The sequence below is a fragment of the Lissotriton helveticus genome, chromosome 3_1 (assembly GCF_964261635.1).
Source record: "Lissotriton helveticus chromosome 3_1, aLisHel1.1, whole genome shotgun sequence".
In the NCBI taxonomy this organism is placed as follows: Eukaryota; Metazoa; Chordata; class Amphibia; order Caudata; family Salamandridae; genus Lissotriton; species Lissotriton helveticus.
This window is the reverse complement of record NC_136061.1, coordinates 1,867,220,213-1,867,247,684: the sequence shown is the minus strand read 5'-3', so window position 1 is coordinate 1,867,247,684 and position 27,472 is coordinate 1,867,220,213. Positions and strand designations below refer to the sequence as shown.

The 27,472-nt window shown below is 44.3% G+C and overlaps 1 protein-coding gene across 2 annotated transcripts in view; it reads left to right on the top strand.

Moving 5' to 3' along the window:
* LOC144823924 (uncharacterized) overlaps positions 1–27,472 on the top strand; it is a 523,537-nt gene that overhangs the window by 59,978 nt on the left and 436,087 nt on the right. Inside the window, exon 2 of one of the 2 annotated variants that reach the window (XM_078682843.1) lies at positions 10,763–10,835. The exons of the other annotated variant lie outside the window; for it this stretch is intronic. The gene's annotated coding sequence lies outside the window, so the exon portion shown is untranslated. The remainder of the gene's footprint in view (positions 1–10,762; positions 10,836–27,472) is intronic. 2 annotated transcript variants of the gene reach the window in all.

Below are 27,472 nucleotides of genomic sequence, written 5' to 3'. Positions count from 1 at the left end.
CTCACGCACCTTCAGTTACCGCCAAACCCAAGCTGGCAACGCTTGCTAATCCCATTCCGCAAACTTGGAACAGAAAATGCCCTTTTCTAAATACTGTTGAGGTTCATCCTAATATGGTGTGCCAATCAGACAGAAGAAATATTGATGATAGTTATACTTTCCAAAATGTTCCAGTAGAGAGCCAAAGGTGCCCTGTTAAAATATTGCATATAGAATACTAAAAAGCAAAATATCGTAAAAAAGTATTTTGTATTCTCTAATGCAATATTTTGTTTGAGGCCCAAACAAATCCAGGAGAAAAATATGAAATTAGGATTTCTCCAGCCTAATTACGACAGAAAAGAGAAGGGAAAACAGAGTTAAAAGCTCAAACCAAGATTAAGCCAGGTGAAAAGGTAAAATATGTGATAAAGCCACTGTGAAATTAAAAATATGAATGAACAGATTTATGGTGGCTAATTGAGGGAGTCAAAATATGGGAGTTCTACATCGCTATAAACAGCATTAAGAGTTTTTTAATGACATTTTCACATCAGCTAGACCTTTTATAAAACATTATTACGTGTTCGAAGACCTATATTTAACACTTTTTAACCTATTTCCTGCCGTGAGTCTCCACCGTCAACCCTCCACTAAACGAAGAATGACCTTGACAGTGTTCCCTTTGCGGATCCGAGGTCACTGGGATATGTCGCTTCCGGCATGCAGAGTCCCGCTATCTCGAAGCCTGACTTCAGCATGCCCTTTGACCTCCTCTGCACCAGCTCTAGTTGTCAGACTGTTGCAGATCTGCTCCCTACGGGACTTTCCCCCCGGCTGCCAATCAAGCCCGTCCATTAGCCGGTGGCCAATTGATTGATGTTGTCTCTGATTACATAAAGCTCGCTGGGTCTCGGCTGATGTATGGGTGAAACGTTCCAAGGTCAGCCCTGGGTTATGAAGGGGCCTGCGCAGATGAGTCCAAAGGACCCGGGGCCTGTTGTGCTGTACTGTCTTAGAAAGAGTGGGCATTTGTGCTTGTTTCCACCAACAATCTTGTAGCTGTCAAGTACCCCCAAGTCATAAGGTGCCTGTCAGCCGTGTGTGTGTTTATAAGACACTTTACCATACCCGACTGAAAGCTCGTCTGTTTATTAATAAATACTTGTATTAAGGGGTGTAACACCCACCCCCACCCCGTATCTACACACCTTTATGGGAATTGACTTTCAGCTCATAAGTGGGTTTAAAACATTTCATGCTTGATAGAATCTGTTTCTGTGCTTAAAAAAGAACTATCACCTTAGTAGAGTCATAGCTTAGCGAGCACTTTGGTGGTTAAACAATTACTCATTCTAAATGTAGCTGTGTAAGTGAAAACTGTTTTGTATACTTATTTTAGTGACACTTTTTTTGCATGAACTTCAAATCATCAAAATGCCTGGGGTTGCGGAAGTGACGTCGCATGCCATTTACCCTTTACTTTCACTCACACATGCATGCTTTCACATACACATACACTCACACATACACACACTCGCTCTCGGATAGACACACGCTCACCCACAAGCATGTATACAATATACATCTAAAATAATTTTGTACTTACCTTAGCTGCCAGGGAGGGTAATATTCTAGTTAATTGTAATCCATTATTTATTACACTATTAGTGAATAATAAAAAATTGACAGAAATCAAGGAAATTAAAGCCCCGACCAACGTTCACAAGGACGAGCTGCCCCTGTATTCCTGGCTCAATATTGCCACTTCTGAGGCCAGGGTTCACAAAGGCAGTGCCAGAGGTCTGAAGGGGCAAGCCAGGGGTTCCAGCTGCGACCCAATGGTGGCCCCTAAATGAGGCCCATGACATTTTGGCCACAGGCTGAAAACTTTAAATAGACAGGATAGTTCGGTTCAGGGACGATGTGAGGGATATATGTTTTTGCAGCTTTCCATTAACATATCAGTTGTGCTGATAAACTGGTGGCTATTACCACCAAGCCAACCTGGAATGAGAGCGAAACACCTGAGTCAGGTGCTGTTTTTATTCATTCTGCTTGACTAGGAAGATATTTTACCAATCAAAAGCTGTAATACTGTGACTGGAATGGTAAAATGTCCTTTTCATTTTTCAGCTCAGTGTTGATAGCAATCCTATGCTTAAAGAATGTGCTGCAAAAATGGCAATAGGCTTTGACAGTGTTCTAGGTCGGCATAGGTGGCATGGTGCTCATCCAATGCTCAAATACTGTGCTAGAAAAGAAGATAGGGAGGTGGGAACATTAAGAGTGCTGCTAGTGTTGCAGATGCGCTCTATAAACGATAGGCTTTCGACATAAGCCCAGGAGCTACCTGAGTTTCTAGTTTTTATTTCCATGTATTACATAATGACTGAAAGAAACACAGTTACAGTTAAAGTGGAGTGATGGTTGGATATCAAAACCGAGAAAACATCGACGTTCACATGTTAAGGTTAGGACTTCAGTTGACAACACGCCTAACAAATATGCAAGCCGTACTTTGCACACCAAATACAATGCGCTTGACCTTACACTTAAGACTGATGTCACTACAAATGCCATAAACAATCTTACAAACAAGATTACATTTTATGTTATTCTTAACACTGTGAAAGAGACAACTGTGAATGTAGTATAATTTATTGGTTTGAGTACATAATATTAGTTAATTATGTTTTGCTTATAGGGTTTTGAGAAGATGATAAAACCGGGTACGACAGCCAGTGCCTTTATTTATCACCATCAACACGAATGCCCAAGGAGCAACTGGAATCTTTAACTCCCCAACATTCCCATATTCCTTCTCCACATTCTATTCTCCAGCAAGACCCAACATATCTGCCTCCCTTCTAAACAAACAAGAATGAACAATACATCAGTTAAAATGTCGTAATTACAATAGCACAATATGAATTGGCAAGTGAGAGTAAATGAAGGACTATATGGGAACACTTTTCAGTCACTAACATAAATAGTGAGGGGAAGAAAATGTAAACATTAAGGAAAAGAGCAAAGATTGTAGAGAACAGCAGTTTAGCTTACACCACATAATCCTTAAACCTAGAAGTTAAAGACTAAGGGGCCGATTATGATGGCGGACGGACCTGAGTCCATCCGCCACCATAGAGTAGGAAGGAACCTCCGCATGCCCTGCGGAGTTCCCTCCTGTGCAATTAGGATGTTACCGCCACCCTAGCGGTCACTTCCTCTATTTTTACCATTGCGGTGGGTGCAGCTTCAAGCTGCATCCGCCGCAATGGTAAAAATGCATACATTGCATTTGTATGCAGAAAGCGGCAGGCACCGTGCGGTGCCTGCCGATTTCTGCATACAAATGCAGGGGGGTACCATAAGTACTCACCATGTGCACCCCTCACCCACCCTTCACCCAGGGGGCCCGCAACGGGCCCCCGCAGTGAAGTTACACATGCTTTTCCACGGCGGAAACCCCGCCGCGGAAAAGCATTTTTCACAGCCCATCCTAATATGGTTGACGGTGTCTGAGAGACACCGTCATCATATTAGAGCTTTTCCGCCGCGGTTGTAAGCCAACCGCGGCAGAATAGCTGCGGACGGAAACCAGGACCCACCAGCCATCCTAATGTGGCGGTGGGTCTTTGGTGGGTCTGCAGAGGATTTTCCGCATCCTTCGGGCCGGCGGTGGCTTCCGCCGGCCCGGAGGATGCGGAAAATGCTCCATCATAATCGGCCCCTTAGTCCGCACCAGGAAACTCTACACTGAAACGTTTGTGTACCTAACCAAGTTTTAAATTCTGAACAATAGCCATCATTACCTTATTCCAAACTTTGCCATTTTCCAACACTACAACATCTCTGACTTCTTTGACTATAACAAGTGCAGACATCTTGATGTACCTTTCATAACATATCAAGGTTTTCTAATTCTGACTCAGTCCTCAACTTTGATCTAAAGTTTCCTTGGAAGACCTTCCTACTGTACTGTACTTCCCTTATACCACACCCCTCACATCCATCACACTTTCAGCTTTTCCAACATCAATCAATTTCCTACTCATCCACTCCTTTTTCAGCCTGTAACCCGCCACCTTACCTCTTAATAATGAAAAAGAGGCATTCCAGTTCTATTGTGAGGTGTAGTTCTACTTACCCAGAGCAAGTCCCAAATGACTTTCCTCCAGTCAAAGCCACTGATCAATACCAATTGCTATTGGTCCTTGATGGTGCGATTAAGCTACTCAATAACACCGTTACTGCATTGGTGATATGAAGAAGGTTTATATTCACACCCATAGACTCCAAGAATTCACACATGTCCCGGGACACCAACTGAGTTCCATTATCTGTTACCAACTGCTCTGGATAACATTACCTGGCAAACCCATCTTGCAAAAACTCCTTAACTACAGTACTGGTCACATTTTTAACAAACTACATTTCTGGCCATTTAGACATGTAATCTACCAGCATCAATGCAGACTTGTACCACCTAATATAGGCAACAGTCGTGAAATGAAAATGTCAATTTACTCTGTGGCTCACTGACACATTCAGCTGGGGTAATAAGCCCCAGGGCAACCATTTGAGTGTTGTCACTAATGATGCATGCATAACACTTTCTAGCATAATGTTCAACATCTTTATTCACCCTTTGGCCACCTAAAATCCTCCCTTACGCTTCATGGCACATATGCCAAAATGACCCTTATAGGCAAGGTTCAATACATTGTTACAAAGACTACAAAGAACCACAAGGAGTTTGCATCTGCACCATAATCCATTAATTTTGGACAACTCAGTTGAAACCCTAAAAAAACTCCTACATCACCAAGATTGTGACCATCCTTTTCGGGTTAGTTTACCAATAGCAGTCTAGACAAAGCCTAGACAAACAATCAGTAGCAAAATTGTGTACATCAGCAACTTATTGCAACTTATATTAAAATTCCTGCAACTGATACTGCCACTTGGCAATACTGGGAGTCGCTCAACCACAACAGCTAGTTTTAAATAAATCCACCAAATAAATGTTAAAGCAAATGTTTCATTTATGTCAGATACATCATCATCCAAAGTCTATAGTTTGATTCAAGCCTTTCTGACCCATGCCTGATTTGCAGATGCAGGCAAATTGACAATTTTTCTACACTTGGAACAAGGTATAACAACAGTTGGACATTTTTTACTGTTGCCTAAATGCGCTTTGCTTCCATAACAAAAACAGAAAATATCGTTTGCAATACAAACGGTCTTATCACAGACCATAGAATCACTATACTGTGACTATTTGCCTTGATACTCTACTTCTCAGATTGTTTCAAAATCTGTTAAACTTCACGCATACTGGCAAGGAAACTCATTTCTCTCACACAAAATTCTGAATGCTCGACGATTCTGGCTAAAGTAAGTAAGGGTTTTTTCTAAGTTACAATTTTCATTTAACAAGAACCTCTCCTGAATCTTTGTATTGTTCGTTTTTTTCAGTTAGCTGATCATGGATTATCTCATCACTTAATTCACAGTAGTTGCAGGTATGCTGCAAGCATGTGCAGACCTGTCACATATTCATAAATTGGTTCACCAGGATGTTGTGATCATTGCAAACATTAGTGGCATTCCAAAACCGTATTCTTTCTTGGATTGAATCTTTTGTCCAAAGTTTTGATGACCCAAAGGTATTCCTCGTGTACCTCATTGGCTTCACCATTCTCATCATTGTCAGCATGTACATATACAACTTCCGAAGGAAGAGATTTTAAGACACTTTTTTCTGCCATCAACGGCTTCTAAACATGCTTCAAAACTCACCACCATTGTTCCGAATGCAATGGAGAAGTTCCTGGTACCGATAAAAATTGTGGTGCTGCAGAGATTCTTTCCATGGTTGTATCTAATTAAAATATGTATGCGAGTTGACACAACTTTCCGTGGGTAAGTTGCTGCCACACAATCAATGAAGATAAGTGAGTGACCTTCATCAAAAACCATATGCAACAAATGTAGTAAAGTTGTACCTGTTACCGATAATGCAAGCAAGCAATACTGAATATGAGAACAGCCAACTATCAATAACAATGTGGTAGAGTGTGCCTGTCACTGATAAAACAGACAGGAATACCATGAAATGCCACAATTCACCGATGAGTTGGTCTTGAGTAGTTGGGATGCCTTCCACAGCTGGTAGGACTTGTCATAATGCACAGTAGTGTGTGTCACAGGGATCGTCTGAATAGGCCCTGAAGTGCACCAGTGCTTATAAAGGGTACAAGGCCAAAGTACAGAAATAAGCACGTCACCTACCGCCAGGCTGTCCGACCACACATAGAGAGCCACAGGTGCCACAGGATCACCTCTCTCAACAGTGAGGGTGGTTGTGCTAGCATCACCCAGGACGTTCCGGCAGCAGGCAAAACACAACAAAGCTACAAAGGACCCACAGCATGAAGGAAGAATGAGCCTGGTTCCGATGGTGCTCCTCGCCACGGAAAAGTTGATAAGACCAAGTAAGAGATCGAGTACCTTCATTTTCTACCACTGACACCAGTGCCCAGGAGGCAAATACTGTCCTGGAATGTTTCACTTTCCCACATTACTTCCCCACATTCTATCCACCTCCACCCTCAAGGCCCAACAGAGTTCTCACTTGTTGGTATAAATATTTTGAGATTATAAGCATTTCATTTTTTGTCAGGGGTGTAACAAAGGCCCCCGCAGCCCGTGCGGGGAGGGGGGCTCCAGGCTTACCCATACTGGAGGGGGGCCCCCTAAGCCCCTACTAATGTGAGTGTGAGGGGCCCCTGCTTCATATCTTGAGGGGTGCTCACGTTTTGTTACGCCAATGTTTGTTGTGTAATTTGAGGTGGACTTTTGATATTTTATGATCATATTCCACATCCACATGTTTTAGGCGCCCAACATGTAATTTTCCGAAAATCCTTGCCGCTCACTGCTGCAGCAAACCTAGTTCTGTGACTAGACCATGAAACTGTGAGTTCACGTTCCCTGTCTTCAAGTTTGCTTTGGGTTTGTAAAGATTGGCCAGGGTTCTTGGATTGCTGGAAATCACAGACCAGACGCCCACGAACACCGTGGCTCAATCAATTTCTGTTTTTGAACTTTTATTCACTGGGGACCCTATGTCGCACCTGCCCCCCACATCTCCCCTCTCACCTCCCAAACTGGGCAAGGTGGTCAGGAGATGCTAACCCTGGCCCCATATGGCTCCTTTCATGTATTTGTTCGGGGAGCAGGGACTGAGTTTCCATGTCTTGTAAAAGCAGCCTCAACATTTTTATTCAAGTTGCAACCAGCCGATCAGATGGTCTGAGTTCACAGACCTGGGTGTCGGTTTGTGGACCCGAAATGGATGACGGGAGGAAAAGCTTACATTTCTAATTAAACTTGAATATTTTTCAAACTTTGGGTTTGTGGAGCCAGGTCAGTGAGTTAAGGTTCACGCACCTCTGCAAATATATGGTCCAGATATCTCTTTAATTTTACCTCTTGTCCAGACCGATTTCTTTTTTAATGCTAATTTCTGGAACACTACTGAATGAATCGATACCAAACTAAGTGCAGTCATTTCTCCGAGTAAAAGTTTACCTTCATGTTAGGATTGATTTAATTCTGTTCACCCTTGTTTTGTACCCTAGAGCCAAAATTACCATAGGAAATAAATTGGTAAATGTCACTATTTTTTACCCAACCCCGTTTTTTGGATGCCAATTGGCAGATAAGCACAATTTGCCATGAAAAGTAGATTACATTCGTTTGGTGGAAAGCTTTGTGCAGATTCGTCTAACTGCACCAAAGGTATTCGTGAAACAAAAAAAAATATTTTCAATAGTCATGTGCTATCTCTGCCCGTGTTATAGATATAGAACCTGCAAAAGCGAAATAAAGAGACAGGAAGTGGAGTGGAGATTGAGGGAAACAATACTAGGAAACCTTAGTATCTGGACCCTGCACTTATCATTTATTATTTTTCTTTTTTAATGTAAGCGTGCACGGTAGAAGAGTTGTGCCTTTTGGCTACGAATTGCTTACCAGTAAGTTCATTTTACATATTTCTAGTATGCTGGTTGAACAAAGATTTTAAAGTTTTTGTAGCCAAAGGTTAATGACATCACTTACATTTGTTGTTTAAAAATAATGTCCTACTTGCCCTTCTTGCTGAGCGATGTAGGGAAGCAGTTTATGGAACAAGAGTTTTTTTGAGCATCTTTAGTATAAGAGATGTGACTCACTTCAACAGGTAGCTTCCGATCCATCAAGTAGCCACAACCTGGTTAATAATTTCCCATGTCCTTTCCCCCACCCTTCCGCGCACCCATCTGTATTTTTTTGTCAAATAAATATAGAAAATCCTGACACTGGAATTATTTGCAGCCTGGATTGCAGTTGTCAAAGTAGCTCAAGTATTTCCTCTTTTATTTCGATGTGTGTTTCTGTTACTCTGAAAAGTCAGTGACAATTATTCATTTAAAAAACAAATATTGTGTTATGGCTCTCGGGCAAAACCCATAAAAGGACATTTTTAGGTTCCATTTGTCTCGGTATGATGACACCACATCAAGACTGTTCCTGGACACAGAGTTTTAGAGGCAAACGAGGCTGTGAGAATGCGCGTGTTCGCTGTTGACCAGGGTATATGGAGCTGGGGCTGATATGAGAAGTTGAGTGTTCCAGGGCTCCAGACCCCTCCAAAGCAGCTTGGTTGAATAGTAAGACCTAACTCATGGAGTGGTGGTATGAAGACTAAGTCAGTTACACCAAATCACAATTTTTAAACACAAAAAAAATATGGATGTTGGTGGGGGTAATTACTTCTTTTATTAAAAAAATTAATCCGCATTGTAAACATTATAATACAGTATTAATAGAAAAGAATGGTAGTCTAAGGTCCCCTGCCCAAACCATTAACGTGGAAGTTTATGTTTATGTGGTAAATAGGACACAATTAGCCATCGGCTTGGCAGTGCATTTTGGTAGCTACACAAAACTGCTTTATGAGTACGGCCCTTCTCTGTAGTTTGCAGACCAGCACAGGTATGCAGGAAAAAAAGGCCCAGGTTAGACGATTACATTTCAGCACCATGGATAGCTTTGAAATTTGTTCCACATGAAGACTATGGAAATGCTCGCTGGTTAAACCCAAAAAACAGAGACACGGGTAGCTAAGTCTCAAGTACACTTTGGCGCATCATTATTGGGCCTCCCATTCAGACATATAATCCATAAACAGATTTTCAGTAAGCAAGCCGTAGTCACTTTAAGACGAGTGAAGGCTATATTGATGTTGGCTAAAATGGTAATCATCCAAGTTACTGCTGTCACGATGTAATCATCCAAGTTACTGCAGTCACGATACTGAGGGGTTTCCAGAGAATTTACATTTGGATCAGGGTACAGGCTTCTAAGACCAATATTTTGTACCTCTTAGTTTTCAATTTGCAGCCAAAAAAATAAAAGTTCGTTCTGATTACCAGGATACCAGGATAGCCTAATAAAAGTATTGGGTAACTCTAAAATTAAATTGCCTAGTTTGTTAGGGTGAGGGGCTCGGGGGTCTTGAAGACCATTTGGCTATTGCCATGTTAGTGCTAGTGACATGAAGTATATGGCTTGGCATCAGTTGTAGTTCTTCTGGAAAATGGAAGGAGTTAGGACTGACTCCGACCTCCAGCACAAACTTGTATCTGAGCCTTGATGGGATAAAACGTCACCAAAGATGTCTCATGGCCCATCAGTAGAACTCTGGTTCCAGAGCACAAGTACTAACCAGGCATTGAAACTCTGCGCAGCCCTGCAGACACATCTGGGGAGTCTAGAGTAGTTATTGGATACTTGATAGCTCTCACACCCATGACTAGTCGAGAGCATCCTTACTCTATGCTGTATCCAGCTGCTTTGGTGATGGTAAGGAGCGTACCCACCTGGAACAAAAGATCACGGTGTGGTGCAGTAATGCAAGCTCATCAGGCCACACTTTAAGGTGCTGGTGGACTTTTTCTTAGCAGGTTCATAACACTTATAACCTTTTGCAGCTAAATCCTTTAAGTGGCTGCTCCTGATTAATTATCACGGATCAGGGTATCTTGAGACCCATCCTACCTTCCTCCTCTGAGCAGGATCCTCTTCGAGCTACTTTATCGGTATCTTCATACTGCCTGGTCATACCTACCTCACTCTGTCTTAATACCCAATAACAGGTAAACATTTATGGCAATTAGATAGGAAAAACCACATGCACACATATGTGTGTGTCTATACTTCAAGACGCCACTGCTTGTTCATTTTATAAAACAAGAACTTAATAAAAATATATTTTTTCAATTTACACATGCAAAACCTGGGCAGTACCTCCACCATGATTTCTTACAGCAGCAAAGAGATCACGTTCGTCCTACTAGGTCTCATCTTCTTGAATCTTTCCCAATCTATCAACACCGTCTTGATCAGGAACTGAGATGGCATTTTGCAATTCCCCCTAACCTTAAAGTAGCACATCTTTTTGCTTCCTGGGATCGCTGTTGGTGTGAGGCCCAAAGTAGGATCCGTGTTCTACTGTTTTTGTATAATAATTTGCCAAGGCTCCTACCCAAACTCTCCAACCTCTCTCCATAGCTCTTCAGCTTGTACTTACATAATGTCTGCCTAGTGAGGTAGTTGAGTGATATGTGGTTCAGAGTAACGACTTCATTGACTGCTGCAACCAGTTCCTTGATTGTTGTCAGTGGAAAGAAGATGAAGGATCCACTAATGCATTCATGCTTTCCTGCAGGTACATGCGGAAAAAACAATGTTTGGTGTCAAGCAGTACAAGATTGGGACTTTGTGGAGTCACATCATTTGAGGTACTTTACTGGATGCCTGATTAGGACATGTATGACTGACTAGCTGTTAGACCAGCAGAGTATGTTCTTAATGATGAAGCGCTTCCACAAATTGTCATAGTCGTCCGTATTGCAAAATCTCAAGAAAATAGTTATTATCAGTTAAGACAGTCTCTTTATCATCCCGACAAAATCATTGCTTGCCACTTCCTGGATACTCTTATGCTGATATCCATCAGCTCAGCAGCATCTGTGTAAAATTCTAGATTGACTGAAGAGTTTCACTTTTCCGCAATAAGACACTATGGATTTGTGGCAGAATTTTATCTCACGCCTTCAAATCATCTTTCGTTCTTTTAGAAAGTCATGTGAAGGTTGACTTTAGGCATATCGTGACCCATGACAATTTCTTGAAGAACTGGAAGGGCATGAATAGAAAAGTTCAACTGCTGCGATGTCACCTTCTTTGCCAACAAACTGATTCTTACTACTGTCCTATGCACCTTGTACATCATTTCCTGCTTGACAGCATTAGATTCAATATCAGGTAAGGATAATGGTGTCTTGGGACCCTCAAATTTCTCTGATGTCAGCTGCATCCCAAATTATCAGGTTATCTCTATCAACACACTCTTAGTTGAAGTGCCCACAAGCAAACAGTCATCTAAACTTTGGGCCACTCCAGCCAAACCACTACCTAGATTGCAGCATCTTTCTTAGAAGGTCTTAAGTCTTTCAAAAACTACACAGGACATTTGTGCATCCATGGCTAATCACTTGTCAAAATGTAGATTGACTCCTTTTGAAAAGCTCAGAAAGGAATAACTCCTGTGATTAACCAGCAGGAAGTGAAAGTTTGACTTTATGTCAAGCTTTGCCACCTACAGCTTTCTCTCTTACCAACATATCAGCCCCACAAAACGGTGCATAAGACTCTGAACAATCCTCCATCACAATGAAGTGGTCTGCAGGAATTCCTTCAGGAGATTAAAAGTGATAAATCAGACAAAACCCACCACTAACCCACACATGTAATCTAAAACCCTTCCTTGAAACAAGCCACAGCATCCTTGGGTTGACCTCAGCACTGCATCTTTGCATGACCAGGGCCACCTTTACTGTATTTAAGCAGTGGCTTCTCATCGGTCTTGCCTAGCAATGTCCCTGATTATACGGCAGCAAAAAAGTTCCACTTCAATCTGCTTACTTTGCGGTCCTCAAGTAGCCCTCCCAGAGACAAGCTCAATGCAAAGGGTGCCAGGGCCATATTGCAGGACTCAGTCATCCTTCTAATAAACTGAATGCCTTCATTTGGTGATGCTTTGTATATCATCTGAATCTTTCTTTATAATGATATTATAAGACCCGAATTAGTACTGCGCTGTGATGGTTTCTCACAAATGTTATAATCTTGCTCTTTTAAGTTAAATATTCTTCATCTGAGAATTTCATTTTTTAACCCGGTAGGTTAGGCTACAGAGACTGCAGGTAAAAAAGTAAGCAACACAAACAACACTCAAGAAACAAATTTAAAAAAAATCCAAACCAGTCTCATAAAATGGAAAACACTTTTAAGACTGAAACAAGACTAAGACAACAACAATTGGACAAGTCACTCAGAATACATAGATTTTTTTAAGTAAATGTCACAAAATTTACATGAGCACATTTTTACTGGAAGACTCAGTAGAACTCCTGTGAAACACCCACAGATGGCCAACCAGGCCCCTCCTACTTCAGAGAGCAAAATACAATTACCCGCACCCCTTGCGGCTGCTTTCACGCAGGCCTTTTGAACAGGTCAGGGTCAGTCATTTTGCGCATGCTGGCGTACTCCACGGCGTCTGATCTCCACAGAGTTCTTTTGGGGAGTCCCCAGCTGTAGATTCCCGGGCACGACAGAGACTTTGGTCCCTCCGCATCAATGTCACAGCCCTAAGACTGGTCTCCAATTTTCCAAGCCCAAGTGCTGGATAGATTAATTATGTGGTGAAGCCTAAAATTCTCACACTTTCAAAAGTGTCTTCAAGAACAAGAGCACACTGTAAATTAAAATTAGGCTGAAACCACTCATTTCCAGCAGAGCTTATTACAGTTGAGTTCAGTCCAAGTGGTCCTTTCACAGAAGCTCTCTTCTTCCTTGGCGATGCCTACATCTTTCGGGGTACTAAGAGAGCGCTTCTACGACAACAAAGTGCTGTAAGCGGGAGACAGCCTGGAACCACTCTCTTTGCATGAACGTTTTTCCTTTATCTTTGCAGTCCCTGAGAAAACAGCAGGCCAGCTCTTCTGACCCGTTTGAAAATGTTGTTCAGTGTTTGGTTTCAGTGGGTGGCCAGCTAGCTCTTTGTCACAACAGCCAACCATCAGTTCCACATCCAATTGTGTCCTCAGAACTTCTGCTTGTGTCATGTGTTCATCCTCTGCCTCCCAGTTCCTAAGTGTCTCTACTTGTTACTGACGTAGTTGTCAGTGGGAGGTGGTTGATCCCCATCCTCTCCTGCCCTTGACCGCTCCTATCTGCATACCAGTATTCACTAGTTATGGTAAAACTCATTCAAAGGGTCACACTTCCTGTAATCAAGATGATAGAAGACTTCTGTCTCCCAAAGGCGCTTCGTCACTCCTGCCTCAGCTGGGTCTCTTTGCATGTGATATCTCCTGTGGCAACCAGCATGGATCCTTCGTAGACTGGTGTGATGCCTTCTGACTCCCAGGAAGAAGGCCCGCACCCTAATTCTCATTTACTAAACCACTGTACATCTGCAAAACTGACTGCTCCAGGTTGCATCTTTGAAGGCTCTGCTTTCTTCACCATTCTACATTCCTCAGACAACCTTGTCTCATCTCTGCTTGAGATGTTCTTGCCATCCATTCCCCCTGGGACCTTTGTATTATTAAAGGCTCCAGCGAGGGTTGGTAACTGGTACTATCCACCAGCTGTGGGTTCTCGTCTGCCCTCGTACGGCTACTCGTGTGATAGGAAAAGAGCAGATTTCATTCTGGTGGCTGCAACTCATAGTAATGTACATTAAATTTTAGTTGTCTAGTATGATTGGAAAGCCCTTTGCCATGCCGAACGCAGTTTTTCTTTGTCATGGGCTGGCTTCTTGTGCCACCACCAGTCTTTTAATGTAAGCCACCTTCATGCTGCAAATCTACTCTGCAACCACAAGACATTTAACTTTTAAACCGTAAATGTGCCTTTTCACCAATAAAGTGACTTCATCGAAAAGTCACATACACCAATTGGGGTTTGCCAATATCCCATCATTTTCAAGGGAAGAGAACAAAGGGCGTTCAGCGATCTTTCTTTGCTGCTCAGAGTAAAAAATAGCAGACAAAACAACGGAAAACAAACACTGGCAAAGCCAGTAGATCTGGCTTACATTTTGAGTACTGACTAAAGCATTAAAAAAAAGCTTCCTGCAATGGGAAAAAAAACGGTTTGATGCTTCTGTGTTATAAAGAATTTAGTATGTTTATTTAGTGTACCTTATATATGTAAAATAGACCCTCATGCATTACAATGTAAACACTCTCTAGGGGGTAGAAGGACTCAAGAGCATGAAGTGAGAGAGCTATACTTCTCTGTCAGATATACTCTCCTGTCCGGGGCCAAAGCGCACCCTATCTAAACATTAGCAACAACAGGTCAAACAGACAGCTGCGCCGTCAAGCAGGCCTAAAAGGGTGGTTAATTCCTTGAAAAAGCGACTGTTCATGTGAAAGCCAACAACCACTGCCTTTATTTCCATCCTACAACCCCCACCTCCCCCATACAGCCTCTTCTTACTTCTGTACTATGCAGAGCCTTTACTCCTACAAGATAAGACACAAACTGCAAACTGGATTCGCAACTAAATAAAACGTCTTCCATACAGACCACGTACTCATTTTGTTGACTTATTATGGTAAAAGACTAACTAAACTGGGCCGGCCTTGCCTGGTTGTAATCAGTAGCGTGCAATTAACACGCATCGGCACTCAACACACTGAGCTGTGCTAGCCGGTGCAATACTGCGCTCTTGTTGCAACTGAGCACCGGACTCCGCCGGGAAAGTTGCGTTCCACAGGACGCTGTGTCCTGCGCGGTGGGGGAGGCATTGCTAAGTAGGAACGCATCCGCTTTGGATGGGACTTCGTCTTTTTCAAATACGACATTTGAAGCTCCAAAAATAAATGCTGGTCTGACAGTCTTCTAACCAAACAGCTGGATTCTTCTATGTCTGCGTCACAGTGCCTCGCGACATCCAAACCGCCCTCTGGCACAGAGCGTGCGCGCGCGCGCCCGCGGGGGCTCGGTGCCAGGTGCTGCAGTCTGCCGTGCTCCGGGGCCGGGCCCTAATGGGAAGCAGAATCAGGAGGGAGCGAGCGTGCTTGGAAGGCCCTGCCCTGCTTGCAATGTGCTGACACGGAGGACATGCAGATTGCTGGTCTCGTGCATCATTTTTAAAGGGGGGAGGGAGGGGCCCGGCATCGTTTCATTTCTCTTCCAAGGGGCCTCTTGTGGTGAGAGGAGGAGACCGTGGTGACTGTTCTCAGATGCCGGAGAAGGGAGGGAGGCAGGAAAGATAGACTGATAGACATGTTTTTCGTATTTTTTTATTTTTAGAAAGAACATCTCTTTGTGGGGGCCCAAAGGAGAAAATAGACATAGTACCCACCACTAATCCTCTATGTGTTCCGGAGCAGCGTAGTACTCGCCGAAAAAGCGCTTTGACGCCTCGTCAGGGGTCTTAATACTATGATCTCCCAAATAAGACCTTCTAGACTCTTCCCTCTTCTATCCCTCCATTATCCTATTCAATCCCACTAACAGACTCACAAGCCCACCTCTCAAATTAACCCATATTTCCCTATACTAACTCTCCACTGATCTTTTTTGTTACCTGAGCTGAGTGCTACTCACCCAACATTGCTTCAACGTCTCGTCAGCGGTAGTAAGCGCTACGTAAATACAATTACAATAGTGGAGTCAGGGTGCCAGTCCCTTTTATGGCTTCATAATTGCAGTGCCATTCTAAAAGTGCCATCTGAGAGCTCACTCTGCCAGGTGTGGGAGAAAATGCCCGAGGGGTTCAAAGAAATTGAGAAATGTCTCTAAATTGTGAGTGTGTGATATAAACAGTTAGGCCTGCTATAGACCACTTCTGTTTTTACAATGATAAACATACATGTTAAGCCCTCGGTGTTGTACATTTGTCAGGCAGTAGGCAAGGTGTGGTCACTGAGCCTACAAACTAGCGGATATTGAATGTTGGGTTAGGTGTCAACAAATTGGCTTCCAGCAGCCTGGGCAGGACTTGCTGCTGCGGCTGGAGGAGGGGCCAATGGTACCAGCAGCAGTGGAAGGTGGGGCTTAGGAGCATTGCAGGAGACGGCGTGCTGCAGCAATGGAAGGTGACGCTCACTCCCACAGCAGCAGTGAAGGCTGACAATGCAGCTGCAACAGGGAATGGCGATAAGGCTCACTGTCATAGCAGTCAGTGGAGATCCTTGGTTTTGCAGCACGGGGAAGCGTGGCTCTGTGTTGTATCTAAAGCAGGAGGAGTGGCTCACTTTTGCAGCAGCCGTAGGAGAAGGGGCTCACTGATACAGCAGCAGACACGGTGCCCATTGTTTTTAGCGTGAGGAGTTGATCACTGTAAAACATACAGCAGAAGTTAGTGATCACTGTTGTAGCTAAAGAAAGAATTTGCTTTAGTGTCAGCAGAAGGAGGGAGTGAATATAATAACAGAAAGGGAAGGAGCTTGCTGTAGGAGTTAAAGGAGAGCCTTGCTTTTGCAGAAGAAGGAGGAAGGGTTCAAGGCCACTTTAGGAGGAGGAGACATGTAATGTGAAGTTACTGCAATAATTTAATGGTCAAATGGCTCTTCCACCAGTCAAGCTTCTGCATTAACTTAATGGTAGAATGGCTCTTCCAGCAGTCAAGCTACTGCGATAACTTAATGGTGGAATGTCTCTTCCACCAGTCAAGCTTATGCAATAACGTAATGGTGAAATGTCTCTTCCACCAGTCAAGCTTATGCAATAACTTAATGGTGGAATGTCTCTTCCACCAGTCAAGCTTCTGCAATAACTTAATGGTGAAATGTCTCTTCCACCAGCCAAGCTTCTGCAATAACTTAATGGTGAAATGTCTCTTCCACCAGTCAAGCTTATGCAATAACTTAATGGTGGAATGTCTCTTCCACCAATCAAGCTTCTGCAATAACTTAATGGTGGAATGTCTCTTCCACCAGCCACGTTTCTGTAATAACCAAATGGTGGGATGGCTCTTCCAGCAGTCAAGCTACTGCGATAACTTAATGGTGGAATGGCTCTTCTACCAGTCAAGCTACTGCGATAACCTAATGGTGGAATGGCTCTTCCACCAGTCAAGCTACTGCGATAATCTAATGGTGGAATGGCTCTTCCACCAGTCAAGCTACTGCAATAACTTAATGGTGGAATGTCTCTTCCACCAGTCAAGCTTCTGCAATAACTTTATGGTGGAATGTCACTTCCATCAGTCAAGTTTCTGCAATAACTTAATGGTGAAATATATCTTCCACCAGTCAGGCTACTGCAATAACTTAATGGTGGAATGTCTCTTCCACCAGTCAAGCTTCTGCAATAACTTAATGGTGGAATGTCTCTTCCACCAGCCACGTTTCTGTAATAACTTGTGGGATGGCTCTTCCAGCAGTCAAGCTACTGCGATAACTTAATGGTGGAATTTCTCTTCCACCAGTCAAGCTTCTGCAATAACTTAATGGTGGAATGTTTCTTCCACCAGCCAAGTTTCTGCAATAACTTAATGGTGGAATGGGTCTTCTACCAGTCAAGCTACTGCGATAACCTAATGGTGGAATGGCTCTTCCACCAGTCAAGCTACACCAATAACCTAATGGTGGACTGGCTCTTCCACCGGTCAAGCTACTGCAATAATTTAATAGTGGAATGGCTCTTCCACCAGTCAAGCTAATGCGATAATCTAATGGTGGAATGGCTCTTCCACCAGTCAAGCTACTGCAATACCTTAATGGTGGAATGGCTCTTCCACCAGTCAAGCTACTGCGATAATCTAATGGTGGAATGGCTCTTCCACCGGTCAAGCTACTGCAATAACTTAATGGTGGAATGTCTCTTCCACCGGTCAAGCTACTGCAATAACTTAATGGTGGAATGGCTCTTCCACCAGTCAAGCTTCTGCAATAACCTTATGGTGGAATGTCTCTTCCACCAGCCAAGTTTTTGCAATAACTTAATGGTGGAATGGCTCTTCCACCAGCCAAGTTTCTGCAATAACTTAATGGTGGAATGTCTCTTCCACCAGTCAAGCTTCTATAATAACTTAATGGTGGAATGTCTCTTCCACCAGCCAAGTTTCTGCAATAACTTAATGGTGGAATGTCTCTTCCACCAGTCAAGCTTCTGCAATAACTTAATGGTGGAATGTCACTTCCACCAGTCAAGTTTCCGCAATAACTTAATGGTGAAATGGCGCTTCCACCAGTCAGGCTACTGCAATAATTTAATGGTGGAAGGGCTCTTCCACCAGTCAAGCTAATGTGATAATCTAATGGTGGAATGGCTCTTCCACCAGTCAAGCTACTGCAATAACTTAATGGTGGAATGTCTCTTCCACCGGTCAAGCTACTGCAATAACTTAATGGTGGAATGTCTCTTCCACCGGTCAAGCTACTGCAATAACTTAATGGTGGAATGGCTCTTCCACCAGTCAAGCTTCTGCAATAACCTTATGGTGGAATGTCTCTTCCACCAGCCAAGTTTTTGCAATAACTTAATGGTGGAATGGCTCTTCCACCAGCCAAGTTTCTGCAATAACTTAATGGTGGAATGTCTCTTCCACCAGTCAAGCTTCTATAATAACTTAATGGTGGAATGTCTCTTCCACCAGCCAAGTTTCTGCAATAACTTAATGGTGGAATGTCTCTTCCACCAGTCAAGCTTCTGCAATAACTTAATGGTGGAATGTCACTTCCACCAGTCAAGTTTCCGCAATAACTTAATGGTGAAATGGCGCTTCCACCAGTCAGGCTACTGCAATAATTTAATGGTGGAAGGGCTCTTCCACCAGTCAAGCTAATGTGATAATCTAATGGTGGAATGGCTCTTCCACCAGTCAAGCTACTGCAATAACTTAATGGTGGAATGGCTCTTCCACCAATCATCCTCCTGCGATAATCTAATGGTGGAATGGCTCTTCCACCGGTCAAGCTACTGCGATAACCTAATGGTGTAATGGCTCTTCCACCGATCAAGCTACTGCGATAACCTAATGGTGGAATGGATCTTCCACCGGTCAAGCTACTGCGATAACCTAATGGTGGAATCGCTCTTCCACCGGTCAAGCTACTGCGATAACCTAATGGTGGAATGGCTCTTCCACCGGTCAAGTTACTGCAATAACTTAATGGTGGAATGTCTCTTCCACCAGTCAAGCTTTTGCAATAACTGAATGGTGGAATGGCTCTTCCAGCAGCTGGAGGCTGGCTGGCATATTTTCCAGTTGCAAAAGAGCAGGTTAGCAGTTAACTTTAAGATTGAACGTCTCTTGAAGCAGTATCAAGAAGCTGAAATGGGTTGTAGCTATTCAAGCCTCATGCTGCTGTTTCAGGCTGTTTCACTTGTTTTTCTTTTTAAGCAGGGTTTAATTTATTATGGTATTTAGCTTTGGTAATGTTGCTATCTTTTGTGAAAAAATGAAGTTCTCCTTCACACATTGCTTGGTGGATGTGTCATTCCCATTCTGGTTCATTCCATAGGAGACATAAATAGAGAGGACAGTGGAGGTGCCCTCTTCAGCCAGTGCTCAGTTAATAGTATCAGTCACATTCTTAATCAGCACACAGGACAACCATTCAGTAGTTGCTGGTGGGAGTGAAGATGGGTATAGGAAGCGCTGCATTATGGCCATGCAGGACGGCCTACCCTCAGAGTTCTATAAGACATATGAGCACACATTAATACCACAATTACATGCACTATACAACGCAGCGCTCAAGACCACCCTGCTCCCCACTTCACTGTATGACGTGCTGCGTGTGTCTCTGCCTAAACCAGACAGGAACCCTACAGAGCTGGAATTCTCCCTCCCACTTGCCCTTTTAAATGCAGATTATATAATTTTAGCTAAGGTGTTGCTGACCACCTGGCTCCACTTTTTCCAGCTATTGCCCATGTCAACCAGAACAGCTTTGTCCCATCTTGAAGCACTTAGTTGGCCCTGTGGGGCTTCTTCAGGGTCTCTACTTACTCCCTTCCGCAGTGGCACCACTCCAGATGTCTGGTTTTTGACCTCGTGAAGGCCTTTCCCACTCCGGATGTCAGGTTGTTGACCTCGAGAAGGCCTACTACTCCCTTTAGTGGGACTTCCTCTTTGCTGTCCTGACCAAATATGGAATTAAGGGCAGGTTTCTCCACTTAGTTTGCTTGTTATACACGATGCTGACAGCCAGGTTGAGGATTGGCCACTACACCTTTGCCCCCATACCAATATGCCGTGGGACCCAACAAGGATACCCTCTATCCCCACTATTCTTCGCCCTGGCAGTCGAGCAGTTCCCAGCAGCGATCCGGGTGCAGGTGCAGAATGGAGTTTCCCCCTGGGAGATTGTACGCATATAGTCTCGCTATCCGCGGATGATATTCTGATATACCTCAGAGATGCACGGTCGATCCCAACTGCGCTGGCCCAAACACTCACGGACTTTGCAGACCTCTTGGGACTGCGGGTTAATTGGAACAAGTCCCTTTCACGTCCGGGCACCCAGACCCAGCTCCCACTCTAAATGGAGGTTGCATCTGATGGCAACCTAACACGTTCCTTATCTGGGAGTTAGAATATACCATCAGCAAGAAGGTCCTTTTTAGACGGTAACCAGGGGACGGCAATCACTGTGCTCCGGTCTCAGATGTCCTTTTGGCACACGCTTCCACGGTTAGTCACAGGCCGTATAGCTCTACTGAAAATGGTGGCGCTTCCCAGGCTGTTGTATTATTTCACCAACCTGACTTTGTACATCTCACCCTCCCTTTTTCGTACGTTTGAACAGATGATGAAGGAATTTATATAGAATAACTCCTGTTGCCGAGTGGCCGTTACCAAGCTTTACCTACCAACAGAGGCCGTTGTTTTCCTGCTCTAGTCAATGGCATCCATAATCTGCCTATTCCACCCCTGCGTCAAACACTGATCGCCCGAGCCACTACTTCTGGTGGTTGCATACCAAAGCTTCCGTAGGAGTGTCTATATCACACGATCAACATTGCCACACATACCAGCACTGCCCCTGCAAGGCACGCCACAAGGCCAGTCAGTCAAAGTTCTTTATTGCGATAACTTAATATCATACAAAGACAATGGCATAAAAAACAACAAATAACATGAATAATAAAAAAAAAGCAGATTAAAAACAATTAAAAAACAGTTAAAACTTTAAAAAAGAGCATTTCAGATAAAAAGCAATGTACCATGTGCAAATCATTAAGACTTTGTAATTGCGTGGTATTAAAGTACATTAATAGTAAAGTACATGATAAAGTGCAATATCCCAAGGAATAATCCCCGAATAATTGTTCTACTAAGATACACACTTTGATCTAAAATTCATTAACCTGAAGTTGCCATCAGCCCGACTAGTTAATAAGCAAGTCTGCACTCTTGAGTCTGGTATTCCTGCATCTTATTGCTCTTACCAGGAAATTTGCCACAAAAAACATGATCCTGGGAGTTTGCAACATTTGTAGGTAAATAAGAGCAGGTCGGACCAGAATGAATCCCGCTTCCTTAAGTATAGGAACGAGAAACTGCCTCCGGGCATCGTTATAATGGCTACAAAACATTATAAAGTGCATTGTGCTCTGATCTGAAAAAAGATCACATGAACATGGCGGGGCCTTTTCCGGGGTACTCCACTCAGAGTAAAAACCCAAGTTAAAATGAATTAGGTTAAGTCTAAAACGGGTTAAAATGAACCTATGATAAGGGTTAGTCACCACATTAAGGTAGTTGTCAGGACCACTAGGTATAGCCAGCAGGAGGCTGGCCCTAACACAGGGTTTCTGTAGCTCGACTTCCTCCCTCTCCAAGGAAAGAAGGTCTTTCATAGCAGCCTTGATGAATACAACGTCATTGGATGTTATAGAGTCAATGGCTGTATAAAGTTCAGGCCTCCCCAACCTACAAAAACTGTCCTTAATGTACTTTAACCATCCAATCTTGTGTACATTATCCAGGGTCAAACAGTCCCTTATTATGGAATGGTTTAGGGAAATTTCAGGATTAAGCCACAGCTTGAGCCATGCGATTAATGGGGCTATTCTAACCATATCGCTAATGAAGCCTTCTCCTATCTCCTGGTGGACAGTATAGGATGGGGTTGACTGCGGGACGCCCAAAACTAATCTGAAAAATCTGTTTTCCGCGGTCTGTATGGGGTCAACTCTTTTATGCCCCCAAAGGGAGCTCCCATATGAAGCTACAGAGATACATTTGGCTTTGTATATTTTACTAATAGCTTCAAAAGGCCTGCCCCCTAATCTTTTTGAAAAGCCATGAAGGGCCGCGGAAGTTCTAGCCAGTGTAGCTACTCTACTTTTTACGTGAGGGCCCCAACTACCTTTTTCGTCAAAAGTGATCCCTAGATAGGGGAAAGTAGTAACCCGAACAAGTTTTTCCCTTCCGCAGAGAAAGGTTTTATGGGCGGATTTCCTTGAGGCCAGACCCATAAGCATAATCTGGGATTTTTTTGCGTTAATTTTCAGGTCTAAGGAACCCATGAAGGATTCAAAAGCATCCAGCAGCCGTTGTAGCCCCACTCCTGTTCGCGCCAGAAGCACCGCGTCATCCGCGTACAGGAGAACTGGAATACCCTGTTCCCCCGCACGTGGAATATCGCAGGTGACCCCTCTTAGGGCGGGCTCTAAGGCATTCACATACAGCGTGAACAGTAGAGGTGCCAAGATGCATCCCTGACGGACACCTCTTTCCGAAGCAAACACTTCAGTACATCTTCCATCATTAGAGACTCTAACTTTAGCAGACAGGCCAGAATGCAGGTCGGACAGTAAGCTGACTATAGATCTGTCCAGACCCATCTCAACCAATTTACCCCAAAGCTTAGATCTATTGACCATATCGAATGCAGAGGAGAGGTCCATGAACCCTAGGTACATGGACCCATCCTTAGCTCTGGTGTATTTCTCAATCAGTAGGTGGAGATTGAGGCACTGGTCCAGGGTGCTTCTCTTGGGTCTAAACCCGTATTGCACATTGCTCAAGATGTTGTTCTCGGTGGCCCATGTATTCAGTTTTGCTAATAGAACTCTCCCCAAGATTTTGACTGAGGAGTCTATCAGTGAAATGGGCCTATAGCATACAGGGTCCTGCCTATTGCCTTTTTTAAAAACCGGAATAATAGTTGAAGTTTTCCAGGACTTCGGGATATTGTCACGGTTTAAGGCGTTAAAAACCCTGCAAAGCAATCTTGACCAGAAGTTGGGAAAACATTTAAAGGCATCGGCCGGAACACCATCCGGTCCCGGTGCCTTTTTTGTCAGAGTTCGACTAATGGCGTCTAAAATGTCCTCAACTTCAAAGTGCAAGTGGTTACCCAGTATGATAGTAGACTCTTCATAAGCACTATTCTTAGCTAGAGACTGGCCTGAGTATATCTCTCTGAAGTGTTGAATCCAGTCCTGATCTGGAATATTTGCTTCCAGAGGGGAGTTATCCTCGCCTGTGAGAAGGGGTTGATTAACAATTCTCCAGAACTCCCCACTATTTTTTAATATGGCTGAATCTGTAAGTTGCGCCCAAGCTTCATCTTTAAGCTCTTTCTTTCTGGCTGCAATAGCTTTTTTATATAAGGCCCTACTAGTCCTAATAAGGTCACGATCCTTTGGATCGGATTTGAGGGCGTTAAGCAGCACAGAATGTGCTAGGGAACAACTGTGATCAAACCATCTTTTAGGAGGTTTTGTCTTGGTCTTACTGATCACAGAGAGCCTACCACTTATCTTACAGCATATATTGGTAAATGCGAGAATGACATCCCCATCATTAGCATCATTCGATAAGCAGACCCCAACCTCTTCCTCAGCGTCTAACAAAAGTTCCTGAATGAATGGTTCTGGGGTTAAGCTGTCCCATTTGAGTCTGCGTCTTTGGTCCTTAACTTTAATTGGTCCATCCATAAAGGTTGAACCATGGATGCGTCCTAATAATCCACCCTCTCCTATATCCAGAGAAACTGGGTTGTGGTCACTAAAAACAGATATCACAGTTCTATACATAAAAACATTAGATAAAAAACATGCAGAGATAAAAATATAATCAATGATAGAGCCATTGTCTGAGCCCTTAAAAGTAGGGGCCCTATCCTCCTCCCCACAACTAGATTCATAAAGGTTCTATCTAGCAAGAAAGTTTTCTAGACATTCCCCCTGCTTGTTGTGCGCCAGATGAACCATTGCACTGTTCGGGGGGGATTCAACGTCATCACAAACACATGATAATAAGCACGGATGAATATTAAAATCCCCTAAAAAAATAATTTCGAATACATTAACATCCTCACTGTAGACTGACAGGAAATCATCCAATCTACCGAGACTATATGACGTACAATCGGCAGCATTGGGGTTATAAAAATTAATAAACAAAATATTAGGAGACTCAGCATGAGACAATTCAACGATAAGGCAGTGTTCTGAACCTGAGGCTAGTACCTTAAGGCATCCCTTAATATCAAGTTTAAACAGGCTAATCAAGCCCCCCTTAGCCCTTCCTGCTGAGCTAGCCACGGCAGGAATACTAAAGTAGCTGAAGCCATCAAGAGAAAAGGTGTTGTTAGTGTCCCAGGTTTCCTGAAAGGCGATAACGTCATACGTGGATATAAAATCTAACCAGGTTGCATTATCTGCCTTTGTCTTAATGCCAGCAATATTCCAGGTAAGGATACTAAAAACAGGCACATTGATCCTAGGCTTTACGGGTTGTTCTGGCTGAAGTCAATCATTGTGGTCTAAAAATGAAAGGGGTGCAAAGCGGTTGGACAGTGAGAGGGGTTGAGCAAAAGGATTCTGAAACCCTTGGGGTACAGAATGATTCACTGTATTGCGAGTTTGTTCAAAACCCCATCTCTGGTGTGTATCAGGGTTAGAATCCCAGGCAAAAGCTGGTGTTTTAGGGTATGTGACATTCTGTTGTTCACCATAAAAGAATTTAAGTGTCAATGGTACAACAGAACCCTGCCTGCGTTGTGGTGGGAGTAAGTTAATTAGGATGTTGGGTAACACCCCTGTGTGAGTAAAACTTACTGCTACGCAATCCCCCTTAAATTTTTTAGGGCGATTGCCCAGCCATGAGACCCTTTTGGCTGTTTTAATTTCCTGGGCCAGCTGCCGCCCACCCCCTGGAGCTAATCTCATATTTGTTGTTAGCCACTGTAGGGCTTTATTAGACAGGGACGATGGAAATTCCTCAGTACCAGCTTCTAGTGGTGGGACGTTCGCCAGAACTAGGACGACCGTGGAGGCTTCAACTATAAATTGAAGTGGGTCAGTTGGCTGGTCTTGAGCAGGGGGTATCTCAACCGTTAAGGAGCCCTCCCCTCTACTGGTACCTAAACTGCCAAAAGGTTGGTCAGGAAGCTGGGATGGTGAATTACTAGGGGCTACAACTGGAATCACCCTCTCTTGATCATCATCCTGACTTCTACTCTTACCCATATTTACCACAGCTGTCTTAACACAGTCAACCCCCTCAGTTAGTTTGTTCATCTGCCCTCCCAATTTTTTAATCTCGGATTGAAGTTTATCGATTTTAGAAAGCAAAGGCTTGACGATGATTTTGATTTTCACATCAATTAACTCAGTGAGTCTATCGAATAAGTCCTCATCAATGGTATTGGTAGACTTTGCACGCCCCCCTCGAGTCTCCTTAGGAGGAACTTTTGGGGTATTAACCCTCTTCCTCCTAGTCCCAGATCTCAGACCACCTCGCCTAGGTGGATTTTTATTTTTCCCGGAATCCGAACAGGAGGGAAATTCAGTAATAGAGGTATCATCATCGGTGGGGGATGCAAGAATTTCCTGGTCCTCATCGCTGACCACTTGATTCCCAAGGTCCACTAAGAGAACCTCGGAGCCAGATCCAGATGGTACGTTACTGGTCATGGGGCCGGATTCCAGTGGTTTCGGACACATATAACTGGCATCAGGGAAGGTCTGTAAAGAGACTATATCATCCGGTAATGGGATTAGGGAGGGGGATAAACAACGTAGGTCAGGTGACTGACTAAGACCCAATGAGTCTCTCCTTTGGGAGTTGATTTTTTCCACAGTCTGGACCAAATAGTTCTTCATATTATTAGCTTGAGGACCTTGGTTCTTTTTCGACATTATAGCTAATGTAGCGCAGAGCCTAGGCAACTAAATAAAAAGTACGTGGGGCTGTTAGAAACAATACAGTCTTACTTGGTCCGTTGATTGCCTCTTGTGCTTCTGACAGGGATTCTGGCCCTGCCCCTGCCTCCTCCTGCCGATGAGGGCCGTAGAGGGCCCGCCCTTTGCCCGGGCTTCGCCCCGGGCGTCCCGCTCGCGTCCCGCGACGCGGGGGTACTCCGCCTTTATGGGTTTGTCGTTGGCGCTCTCAGGGCGCTTCCGCGTCACTCTGACGCGCCGCCGCGGTGCCTGCCGGGATTTGCAGTCTCCCGGAGCGGCGGCGCGGAGTCTGGTGTATTATGACTCTTAGCGGCGGTGGCGGCGAAATGGGCTACGTCCTCTAGCCCTCAGGTAAGTTTTTCTGACTCTCGGCGGTGGCGGCGTTACTGCACAGGTCTCCCCCGCTCTGCCGGGGTACTCCGCCTTTATGGGTTTGTCGTTGGCGCTCTCAGGGCGCTTCCGCGTCACTCTGACGCGCCGCCGCGGTGCCTGCCGGGATTTGCAGTCTCCCGGAGCGGCGGCGCGGAGTCTGGTGTATTATGACTCTTAGCGGCGGTGGCGGCGAAATGGGCTACGTCCTCTAGCCCTCAGGTAAGTTTTTCTGACTCTCGGCGGTGGCGGCGTTACTGCACAGGTCTCCCCCGCTCTGCCGGGGTACTCCGCCTTTATGGGTTTGTCGTTGGCGCTCTCAGGGCGCTTCCGCGTCACTCTGACGCGCCGCCGCGGTGCCTGCCGGGATTTGCAGTCTCCCGGAGCGGCGGCGCGGAGTCTGGTGTATTATGACTCTTAGCGGCGGTGGCGGCGAAATGGGCTACGTCCTCTAGCCCTCAGGTAAGTTTTTCTGACTCTCGGCGGTGGCGGCGTTACTGCACATCGTCATTGCATCAACCGTGGAGCTGCCAGACTGGTTAGAGGTGGGAATTCAAATGCTTGGTGATTTATTTCAGGATGGTAACCTAATTCCCTATGGCACACTAACAGAAATACATAACTTAACCTGTCGGCCAGTTTCTATTGTATAACTCCCTGCTTGCAGATCTGGGTAGCAAATGGGGGGACATGACCATGGAGTACACCACACATTTAACCATCCAGCATTTTCATGTCCTGGAGAGGGGTAAGCAGTTCATCAAATGGTTCGCTGATTCGCTACTCACCATACAGAGGTAACGCTAGGGCCATTGAGGCAACACTGGGAAGC